The 12,019-nt window shown below is 55.6% G+C and overlaps 1 long non-coding RNA gene across 1 annotated transcript in view; it reads right to left on the minus strand.

Moving 5' to 3' along the window:
- Positions 1-9,550, minus strand: part of LOC121233823 — a 15,808-nt gene extending 6,258 nt beyond the window's left edge. Inside the window, exons 1-2 of the long non-coding RNA XR_005934029.1 lie at positions 9,448-9,550; positions 8,004-8,158 (exon numbers count right to left, since the gene is read on the minus strand). This is a non-coding gene — a long non-coding RNA (uncharacterized LOC121233823). The remainder of the gene's footprint in view (positions 1-8,003; positions 8,159-9,447) is intronic.
- Between the last annotated feature and the right edge of the window lie 2,469 nt (positions 9,551-12,019).

Here is a 12,019-nt window from a genome sequence, read left to right on the forward strand (position 1 = left end):
AACTTGCCCCCCCGCGATGTTTGAGACGTTAACGCCTTCAGTCTCTGACAGCGCGCTCTGGAAAACAAAGCTCCAGCTCCGTCTGCCCGCCGGTCGGGAAGTCAAGTGAAGCAGATTCCAAAGTTAAATTGCACTAATTGGAACTGATTCTTTAGTACACCAACTTCAGCTGGACCTTCTGGAAAATCTGAGGATGATATTAACGGCTTTGATCTTCACGTTCGTGAGGGATTTCAAATTTTAAACATCGCTCTGACCTACAGTGCAAAGCTACCAGGCGTCCGCGCTTTTCCCCAGTTTCTTTCAATTAAAGAAATTATCAAGTGACATTTCTGTGCTTTTGCCGCACCCAAAAGTAAATGCAGCATTGCTCTTTTGCAGGCCAGTTAAAACCTGGCTCTAGGCAAAGAAGGAATTTGGTATTCGTAGAATCCTAGAATGGTTTGTGTGAAATGTGTTCATCTGATTTGTGTCAATATAAACAATGCTAGGGCCGCATAATAAAATGTGACCCTCACTGTAACCATTTTGTCGGTCCTCGTATAACCGCAGGCCAGGAGGAAACAGATGATATGTATATAGTTCTTTTTTGCCAGCCCCAAACCGGTTTTGTTGTTAACTGCGCAGTGTTAAACAAGAGATCCTAGGGGAGAACTGAGGCATTTATCATAGTATTAAGCGAGGTTACGAACGGGGTGATCTTTAGTATGTATGAATAGAGGGTGTATTGAAGTGGCAGTGTGTGAGCAATTTGTTATATGCACTTGTTGGGGGGGGAGGTGTCCGTTGCGGCCTTGCTTGGCTTTTGATGGCCACAGCTGGTGCTGTGCGGGGTGTCGCCTGTTGCACAGGACGCGCAGCGGCTGTGGGGAGGGGCGGAGAGCATCAACCCTGGGATCCCCCCCCTGCTTTGAGGGGGAGACCCCAGCCCCACCACCCCCCCCCGCTCAACTCACCATCTCGGGGGGGGGACGCTGGATGGCGGCTGTGGGGTTGCCTCGGCTGCGGGGAGGGGATGTGGGTGAGGTGGTGGCGGGCAGCCCCACGGCAAGCATCACCCCCCACCCATCCTCGCGCGCTCCACCGTCACACCGGCGGCCTCACCGTCACCCTGGCAGCCTCACCGGCACGTCCTCGTCACCGCCTGGCGAGTGCCGGCAGCGATAGCGGCAAGAAGCCCGGTGGCCCATGGCTGCTGTCTAGTGGCACGGCCATGGGATACTGACTCTCTGTGAGCCGGGGGCTCCCATGGAGACTGGGGGGTTCTGGAGCATGGGGGTGGGTGCGGGAGTGGGGGGCAGGGATGGAGGGGGGGGGAAGAGGGGCCGCAGGTCTGGGCCCAGGGCTGCTGGGCCTCGGGGCAGGCCCCATGTGCGCCATGTTGAGGCTCGGCCTGGCCGCCAGCAGAGCCCGCCTTCTTCTCACATGGGTCTTCACCGGCATAGGTTTGGGGGGCTGTCAGTCTCCTCTCCTGAGGTGATGCTGCCTCTGATTGGTCACCTAGGCTGTCACTCTGCCCTGGTTTGACGCCTGCCCTTCCCTGAGGGCTGCCTCTGAGCAGCCCCAGGTGGTCAGGCTGCCCAGGTGCAGTTCACCTGAGGTGACGCTCTCCCCGACTGGCCCACTGGGCTGTCACTCTGACCTGGTCTGGGGCTCGCACGGCCCATCCCTGAGGTGATGCTGCCTCTGACTGGCTGCCTGGGGTGGTCACCCTCCCGCCACCAACAGTGCCCGCCCTGCCCTGAGGGGACGTTTCATCTGGCTGGCTGCCTGGGATTTCCCCCTTGCTCCTCCCATCAAATGATGGGTCAGACAGTTTATCAATCTTCCGTGTGCTGCTCTCCCACCAGGCGTGATTGGTGGAGCCAGCATGCCCCGCCCCCACACGCTGCCCAGCTTTTTCGACTCTTGCCCCCTTTCCTGCAGGCCTCAAAGCCTGATTGGTTGCCTACGTATCAATCACGTGCCTTGCCTTGCCCCCACCTCCTCAAATGCGATTGCCTGTCCCGGGTCCCCTGACTCCCCACAGGCTACCAGGCGGATGTTGCCAGGCGACAAGCTCCGCCTTTAGGGTTTAGACCCTCAACTTGAAACCGTGGGCCCTAAAAAAAGGCTATGGGTCATAAAAGACAGGTTTGGACCCTAAAAATGAGGATTTCGGCCCTAAAAAGGGGGCGTTGGGCACTCAAAAGAATGGGCTAGGTGCTAAAAAGGAAGCTTTGGACCCTGAAAAGGAGGGGAACCTCTTGGTTCCTCTGTGACCCCCAGAAAGGAAGCTTTGGTCGTGAATATAGGGCTTTGGGCACTCCAGTGGAGGCTTCCAGCTGTAAGAGAGGGCTTTGGACCCTCAAAATGAGAGGAGGGGTCCTGTGTAATCAAAATAACCAAAACGTCTCGTGATGTTCCAAGCCAGACTAGTCAAAAGGACTCAACGAGACGATGAACGCAACTGCACATTCACAGGAGATGGCATTAGGTGACACAAATTTTGTGTGCTGGGGGTGGGCGGGCTCTGAAATGTGTTCATCTGATTCGTGTCAATATAAACAGTGCTAGGGCCGCATAATAAAATGTGACCCTCACTGTAACCATTTTGTCGGTCCTCGTATAACCGCAGGCCAGGAGGAAACAGATGATATGTATATAGTTCTTTTTTGCCAGCCCCAAACCGGTTTTGTTGTTAACTGCGCAGTGTTAAACAAGAGATCCTAGGGGAGAACTGAGGCATTTATCATAGTATTAAGCGAGGTTACGAACGGGGTGATCTTTAGTATGTATGAATAGAGGGTGTATTGAAGTGGCAGTGTGTGAGCAATTTGTTATATGCACTTGTTGGGGGGGGAGGTGTCCGTTGCGGCCTTGCTTGGCTTTTGATGGCCACAGCTGGTGCTGTGCGGGGTGTCGCCTGTTGCACAGGATGTCTGCTGTCATGCCCGAGCAGTGAGGAGCTTGGTCGGAGATACATTGTACAGAAGACCCCTCAGCCAATGAGGAGAGTTCGAGAAGTTTTCTAGGAGAACTGAAGACCCCTCAGCCAATGAGGAGAGTTCGAGAAGTCTCTAGGAGAGCTACTGCACCTGCACAACCAGGAGGTGGAGAGTCTTTTGGAAGGACACGATGTAACTGATGTTAGACTATAAAAGAAGCTGGGTTGTTTTTCACAGTGTGCGTCTTGGTAGAGCAGAGACTCCCGACGCACCCAGCGCTGTTTGCTTGCGTTTATTCATTTACTAAATTGTAAACTTTGATTGGAATCCTGTTTGGGACTAAACTCATTTATCACAGTTTGGGTTGGAAGGGACCCTAAAGATCATCTCCATGGGCAGGGACACCTTCCAGCAGACCAGGTTGCTCCAAGCCCCATCCAGCCTGGCCCTCAACACTGCCAGGGATGGTGCAGCTACGGCCTCTCTGGGTGACCTGTTTAGGGCCTCACCGCGCTCACAGCAAAGAGCTTCTTCCTCATATCTAATCTCAATCTACCCTCCTTCAGTTTAAAGCCATTACCCCTTGTCCTGTCGCTACATACCCTTGTAAAAAGTCCCCCTCCAGCTTCCCTGTAGGCCCCCTTAGGTACTGGGGGCTGCTATAAGGTCTCCCCGAGCCTTCTCTCCTCCAGGCCGAACAACCCCAACCTTCTCGGCCTCTCCTACGAGGACAGCTCGTTCCAGCTCCCCGATCATCTTTGTGGCCCTCCTCCGGACTCGCTCCAACAAGTCCATGTCCTTCTTATGGTGGGTGCCCCAGAGCTGGTCGCAGTACTGCAGGTGGGGTCTCACCAGAGTGGAGTACGGGGAGAGAATCACCTCCCTCAACCAGCTGGTCACGCTGCTTTGGATGCAGCCCAGGATACAGCTGGCTTTCTGGGATGCAAACGCACATTGCCTGGTCACGTTGGGCTTCTCGTCAACCAACTTCAAGTCCTTCTCCTTGTCTCGCACAGGCAGAAACTGCATCCCTATGCTGGCTAATGGCATAGCTCAAAAGCTGATGGCTCTGCTAGACAGCCATGTGGAGGATGGAAAGGTACGTGTGCAGCACGCTGCACTGGGTGCTCTCAGAAACCTGGCGATTGCCGGTAAGCCTCGCTTTGCATTGCTCGTTACCCGACGGTGAAATTCTGTTCTCCCACGGTACCCCGCCGGGGGACGGGGGGGGAGAACTGACTGACGGTCCTAGAGACGGGTCAGACGGCTGCTTTCCAGCCAGGCCCATCATCACTTTTATGTCTTTAGCACAGCAGTTCTGACAAGCGGTTTTAAATGCGTCACAGGCCTACTGACCATCCTTTCCCCCTTTGAGCCCACAGTATTATCCCCCACCAAGGAAAGGGCAGCTTTGTAACAGGCAGGGAGCGGAGGCGGCCTCGGATATGGTTTCTCAACCTCTTCTGTCCACAGCACTCGGTTTTTTTGTTTGATTGTTTGGTTTCCTTGGGGATCTCTCTCTCTCTCAGCTGAGGGTCCCCACCAGAGAGCAGCGCCCACTTTGTTGAAACACTGCATCTTACTGTAACTTCCCGAGGCTTTGACAATTCCCAAATTAGAGCTGGAGGTAGGCTGTTAGAATAGCCAGCCTATTGCAATTAGTTACTGTTTGTAGGCAATGAGCTGAATGCGAATTTTGTCATTTTTTAGTAGCTTAACTTGTATGAGCTTTGATTACCCAAGCACAAAAGGCAGAGCACATGCACATAAAACCAAAGCAAGTCTGTGATACTTGTGTATGCTTTCTCGTACCAAGCCAAAAAAAGCCTTTCACCCATTTAACCTTATTTTACTACCTTCAGTTTTGGCAAACAATAACTTTCGAAAAATGATCATGCATACCTAACTAAACCCATGCGGCTTTAGTGGTATGCCATGTGCTTACCTCTCTCAGGTGAGTAATTCTATTCACTTCCATCAGGCAGCGAGCTCCCCTGCAGCCTGAGCTCAAGGATGTCTTGCCAGAGACCTACATAAGACTACTACAGAGACTACTCAGGCTCCAGCAGCCGGGGACACGTTTACACGGAAGGTGGCAAACGTTATCACCCACTGCCCCCCAGGCCTCCCCCCCTCCCCAGGATGCCATCCTTCATGGCCCCACAGCGCTGTGGCCGCCTGTCCCCATCCCCAGTGGAGCTGGCCCTGTGGCCGGTTGCACCCCATCTCACGGGGCGCATTTGAGCAATCTCGTAGCCGGTGGCCCTGTCCCCGCTGACCCACCGCCACCCGCCGGCACAGCCCTGGCTGCTCCCTGCCAGCTTCTCCCGCCGCTCGCAGGTTTCGCTGCTGAGGGGAAAGGCCCTGTCGGATAGTGGCCGCAACGACCCGGGCTGCCACCTCCCGAATGCGATGCCGCTGCACACAGCTGCTCGAGGGACCAGAGCCGAAGCCTGTGGGTCACTGCCTGCCTGCCGCGTGCCCCGACTCCCTCCTGGTGTCCCTTCGCATGGCAGCAGCTGCTGCTCTCTGAGCAAGCGAGAGACCCCATTCCTCTTGGGAGCCTGCAAGCATGCTGCCTGCCTGGGCTAGAGCAGAGGGCTAGTCTTTATTCTTCCCCTTCCTGGGCTCTTGTTTCCCCCCTGGGGCTGGATGCTGGATCCTGGTGGGCGCTGGACGCCGGAGCCCATGTGGTGTGGCCATCCATGCACATGTGCACACCCGTGGTGCACGCACGCCTGTGTGAGCGTCTGCTGGGACTACATGCGCAGCCTGGCTCCTGCTTGGTCCTGCGGTGGGGAGCTGTGGCAGCCGGCTGGTGAAGGAACCAGCAAACCCGGCAGGGAGACATCGACAGGTGGTGCCTGCGGTCGCTCCCACCGGTGGGCTAAGAGCCATGCTGAGAGTGATGCCCCGTTCCCCAGTGGAAGCGGCTGGGCCCCAGCTCAGCTCTTGGCGCCAGCCCAGGGAGTTGATGGCCATGCCACAGTGGACAGCGATGGCTGTGTCTCTGTGATGTCACCTTGGGCCTGTGACATCGGCGCCCCGGCGGGTATAAAAGGGGCTGCTCCCAGAGGCGGGGGAGCATTTGGGGGAGAACCTCGGTGCTGCTAGGCAGGAGTTTGGAGACGACTCGCCAACAACCTGTCCTGTGTCCACCGTGCAGCGGAAGGCCCCGACGGGGGAGAGGAGAGCGAGGGCAGAGTAGCTTCGTGGACCCCGCACGGGCGCCCGGCACAGCAGGGATGGGGGAGCTCCTTCCCTCCCCATCAGTCCCTGGTGCCCGCAACACCTCCTGCTATGGTGTCCGCAGCAGGGGGAAGATGGTGCCTGGGTGCAGCTCGTCTTCTTGGGACTGCGTCGTGGCACGCTGTTTGGAAAAGAACAGCCAGGAGCTGCAGCAGCTGGAGAGGCAGGTGGCCCAGATGAAGGCAAGTTCACAGAACCATAGTCTGGCTGAGGTTGGAAGGGACCTCTGGGGATGATCTGGTCTCGTCCCATGCCCCGGCTCAGGTGCGGTCACCTAGAGCCAGCTGCTCAGGACCATGTCCAGATGTGGACTGTGTCCAGAGTTGGGCCTGGGGGTCCCTCTGTCTGCCTGCAGGGCTGGGAAAGAGAGGGGACGCGAGGGCAAAGGCAGTGCCCGAGGGCAGCCGCGAAGGGATAATGCGGAGGGGAGTGCCCTTGTGGAGTGTCCCGGTGCCCTGATGGCTCCTCCTCCTCCCCCCTCCTCTCTCGCAGGAGCACTTTCAAATGGCAAAGAGGGAGGCAGCCGCAAGCCTGGAAGTGGCGCAGAAGTTACCCTTTCCGGCGCATGGCTCCCTGCGACGTCGCCCGCTGGCTTCGCAGAGGGAGCAGTGGTCGGAGGTGGCAGAAGCTCTTCAGGAGCAGGCTCTGATCAATGAGGTACTGGGGACAGGAGGGACGGGGGCTTAACACGTTTGTGGGGGAACCCCTCTCTTAGAAGAGGCATGGCACGGATCCTTAACCAGGGCCTTTGCTTCTGCAGCTGCTCAGGAACAAGCTCCAGCACCTGCTGGAGAGACAGGCAGGTCTCCAAGAGCCAACAGCTTTGTGAGTGCCAACGGGGCCCTGACTGAAATCTGGGGCAGGGGGGTCGGGGGGGTTGCTGAGCAGCACTGGGCAGGCCTCTGCTGCTCACAGACATCTTTCTGGCTCCTCCAGCCTGCTCTGGAGAGCCCTTTGACTTTGCGTAAGCGGCTCAAAACAACACTGAGCGTCTCGGGACTCCTGGAAGCAGCTCTGAGCAGCTCCCAGGCTCTCCTCCGTGCCCTCCGGGCCTGGGGTGCGGGGTGGGTCTGTGCGGTGCCGGGATGCCGGGGCTGGCTGGTGCCAGCCCCAGCAGAGGCTGGGCAGCACCCTGGCTCTCTGCTGGCCACCCAGGGGTTCACCGTGCTGGCCAAGGTCTCTTCTCACAGCCCAAACCCCGTGGTGTCCGTAGCAGGGGGAAGACGGCGCAGGCAGACATGGCAGGCGAGAGCCTGCTGCAGGAGCTGGTGGCTGCGCGGCTGGTAGGACAGACAACCCCACTGTGGGCCTTGGGGAGGGAAGGGTCTGCACTGTGCCCAGGGGACATGGGGGGCACTCACTGATCTCAGCAGTGGACGAGGAGGAGGGGGTCTGAGCCCCACAGACCCAGCTGCCTCACGCACCCCAACGCCATGTCCCTGTGTGCCTTGGCTTGTAGGAGGAGCAGCTGGCTTCAAGGAGGGCATAGGTCCCTTCTTGGCTGCGGTGAGTTGCTCTGGTGGGCTCGGGGTGACGGGGCTCTTCCCCCTACGCAGCGGGATGCCCGTGCCAGTGGTCCAAGGGCATTGGGCAGCTTTGGACCTTGTCAGGGATCAAGTACTCAGGATTTCTTTTTCTTCCTTGCTTGGGCAGCACATAGCAGGGGCTTTGGGGGCCCACTGGGGAGATGTACAGCCGAGCCTCACCCCAGTCCCAAGCAGGATGTGTTGTGCCCAGCACGGTGCAAGGTCCCCCACGGTGGCATTCAAAGAGGGTGGTTGTCGAGAGCTGGAGACAAATTTACCCCATGCTCGGCTCCGGCCTAACCTTTCTCCTGTCCCGCAGGAGATTTCTTCTGTTCCTCGCCTTCCTGCAGATCGCCATCCTCATCTTGGTCCTCCTGAAGAGGGACATCCTCAGTGGAGTGCTGACAGACGCCTTTGGGAGCTGCCCAGTGAGGTCCCAGTTCTCTTGAAATAAAACTAGAAAGAGAACAAAGAAATCTGTGATTGTAGGACAAGCGTGTCACCTTGTCAACGTTACGTAAGAAAAACCACCATGTAAAGATGGCTTTGAAGCCATGTGCAAGGGACCTTGACTGACAAGAAGGGGAAGGGCCTTGCTGTTGGAAGGGGAGGCCGCTGTCGTCGGTGCCCTTAGGAGCCTCCTGGGCTGCTTATGTCCTGCTGTCGTCCCTCCAGCAGGTCTCTCCGAAATCCCCCATGAGGACCAGGGCCCACGAGAACATGAGGCTGCTCCTACCTGTTTGTTGAGGGCCTCACCCGCTTCTTCTCCCCGGCCAGGCAGCCTGTGGCAGGCACCCACTTGCAACGTCACCCTTCCCTGTCTGCTCTTTAGTCCTTACCCAGGAGCCCTCAGTCAGCTCTTCACCCATCCCCAGGCAGAGCTCCACGCTCTCCAGCTGCTCCCTCACATAAAGGGCAACTCCCGTCCTCCTTGTGCTGGCCTGTCCCTCCAGAAGAGCCTGTGTCCCTCCAGTGCTCACCCCAGTCCTGGCCGCCATCCCCACAAGATCATGGCCCAGCAACCTGCCCCCAGGGCTCAAACCCACCAGGGCCAGAGGTGGCCCCCACCCCAGGGAAGCCCCGCGCTGGGGGGACAGGACTGGTGTGAGGGGATGCAGCCAGGGCTCCGTCCCCAGTGCCCACTCTGCATGCTGGGGGGTCCCTCTGCCCCCCTCACCTCTGGCTTGAGGGGGTCGCAGCCCCATGGCTGGATCTACTCAGGGTTAGTTTTGCACCAGGTTCTCCCTCACCAAAAACGAGGTTCCCCCCTTCCATCCCCCAGTCCCAGCAATAATCATCTCCACCAGCCTGTGGGGGGGCCATGCGCCCCTGCCCCAGGCCACCCCCACCCGCTCGGGGTCATCCCCATCCCACACACACACACTACCTCCTGCCCCACGGCTGGCAACGAGGAGACGTTCTCCCCGTGGGTCGCAGCTTTCTGACAGAGCAATTGGATTTAGTGCACCGAGGAGGCTGCGGGGGGGGTGGGGTGGGGGGGTTATGCACCATGAAAAGACACATTTAAAACCCAGCAGCTGGGCCGCGCTCATGCCCCACAGCCTAGAGGACATGCTGACACGGATACACTTTGAGCTGAGCTGTTTATTGGGGTAAATCGGGGGTGTACAGAGACAGCACCACCCCCCGCCCCGAGGTGGGAATGGAGGGGTGGGGAGGACCCCTCCAGCCCCCATGCTGGGCAGGGGGGCAGAGCCAGGGTGTATACACGCAGGGGCTGGTACCTGCTTGGGGAGGGAGAGATTCCCAGAGGGTCGCAGGGCCCTGGCGGCGGCAGGGATGCCCGATGCGAGGGTGACTCCAGGGTGCTGGCACTTCTGCAGCTGCCTTGACACGGGCATCTATGTCCACAAAGTTGTCCTCTACAACAGCCAGGTTTTCCTTCATTGTCTGCTGGACCTGGGGGGGGGGGGGGGGCGAGTGGGGAAGGGGGGTGAGCGGCGGGGGCAGGAAGGGGATCCCACTCCAGCCCAGTGGGTGTTGGTGGGACCCACCTCGGCCAGCAGCATGGTGTTGGCCTTGAGAGCACCCGCTATCTCCTGCTGCGTGGTGTCCAAGTGCATGAGGACCTGCCCAAACTGTGTGCTGGGAGTTTTACCGAAATCTGGAATAAAACTCCTTAATACCAATGTGAAGTTAAGAAGCTGATGCTTTTCAGCCCTAGGGTCTCATAGCATTTAACAGACATACCAAACATCATTTGAAGCTCACAGTACTCATCAGCACAGAAGATACGTGTATTAACAATACCCTCACTTTGCTAAGCAAAAGAAAAAATATTAGAAGATAAAAAGACTGGACTCTAGAAGCTCTCTGGCTCTCTTTTGCACACCGCAAGAGATTACCATCTTTTTTGCCAACAGCCTGCCAAAGTACAGTTTAAAAGGCACAGCTTCTCCTAATTAACTCCAAGCACTTCCCACAATCAAGAAGCCTTTTACCCCTAGCAGAGGCCCCAACTCTTTCAAGAGGTGTGATGCAAGCAGCATACCCAACTCTGGAAGTAAAACCCCAAGGAACACACATCCCTAAACAAGGTGCACCCCCCAGCCCCAGATGAGATTCCCAAGCCTTACAGACCTGAATACACAAAATCAGTGTCCCAGTAATTAAAAGCAGCAATCCAGGCCTCGAATTTGTGAGCTTCCCACTGGTTCACAACAGGCACAGAAGGAGCAGATTCATCTATGGAGAAAAGATTCAGCTTCCCCTCTGAATCACTGCTGATCACCCTCAAAGGATATCCACTACAGTGGAACACAGACAAAACATTAGAAAGTACTGAAAGTTATGTCCTAAGAAGTTGTTAGAGTAAAAAATAGCAGCCAAAGTATAGACAGAAAGTGTAACATAATGCTATATATGTTCGATTCAAATAAACATTGACAGAAACTGGTAGTACAGTGGAAAGAATGCACACGTTTATACAGTTCTTTTCTGCTTCAGCCTATCCCATCTTAAACTCATCTACACCAATGATCCCCATTCCCTGATCTCACAGGGGGAGCAAACCACTCACGCTCATGGGAGGGAAAGAAAACCCGCCCTGGGTCTGTCTTTCTCCTAGATGCATAACGTGACTTCTCACATGCTTGATATTACATCAGTAAACAAATTCCACGTAAAGAGGAATTTTTCTTCCTCCAGGTCAGACTGATAAGGACCTCTGAGTCTCTTCCCTGTTCCGGAGTATGAAGAAATGTTTTATTTCCCTGCTATCACAGACATCTGAAGTGCTGGTGGATCCTGACCTTTCCTGCTCTCTTCCTGTGGCACACTACAGCTTGCAGCTTCTGGACACAACGTACATGGAGCACTGGCAAAAGTTCTGCAGCGCACAGATTTTCTGACATTCCCTGACATGAACTAGGGACCTTCTGTTTGGTTACCTGCAATTGTAGGTACTGATTTGGTGGCTCAGGGCTTCTTTCCATTTCTACACTGTATGCTAGTTACTATACCATACTGAATCTCCCAAAATTCCACGCAATAGATATGGAGTCACCCCCTTCCTACAGGGATGTGAAGGTGGCACATTCGGCTTCTAGAAGGGGTTCTTTGTCTCTCAAGTGACAACAGTGACAGGCTTTAAAGGGACCTTTCATCATGGCAATGATCATTTATCTTGAAGGGCAGAGACAAGGGGAAGAAGGAACATAAGGAAGAAGAAAGTAGAACTGGGAATTCTACTTATTCATTAAACAGCATGCCCAGAAACAGCTTTCATTAGCAAAAGCTACTGAATATTCGCCCTACAGCACTAAGCACACAACTGCCTGATCCCCTCAGTTTCCAGCCTCACACCAAAGGCACTGCTCTCTGTTTTGCGCTTAACTTAACAGAAAACATACTCCCTACCTCTTTTAAGGTACCGCTAATTCATGTTATTTCAGGCAGCGATGCCATTCCTGAAATCAAATGTATGAGCATTTGAGAGAGGAAGGAGCCACTTCCAAACCAATTCTCTCCCGTTTCTCCCTAACCCACATTTAAACTTCCTACACGTGCTATTATTAGCAGTCCTTAATACTGCTAATATTAAGAAGAATATTAAGCAGAACTTCACACTTTCAGCTGTTCTAAGAGCAGAGTTGGAACCAGTGGATCCACCTGCATCCCATTCTGGTCTTTCCTTTGAGCAAAGGCAACAGAAGACACGTCCCTGGCTCACCTGCCACCAGTCACCATAGCACAGCCTCACATCTGTTGTTGCTTTAGCCTCTGTTACAGTGGCCACGGTATGGGTTCTTCTTCCTTTGCCACCCTTGCTCTGGAAAGAGTAACTTTAGAGAAGAT

This window comes from Aquila chrysaetos, chromosome 15, assembly GCF_900496995.4.
Source record: "Aquila chrysaetos chrysaetos chromosome 15, bAquChr1.4, whole genome shotgun sequence".
Lineage (NCBI taxonomy): Eukaryota > Metazoa > Chordata > Aves > Accipitriformes > Accipitridae > Aquila > Aquila chrysaetos.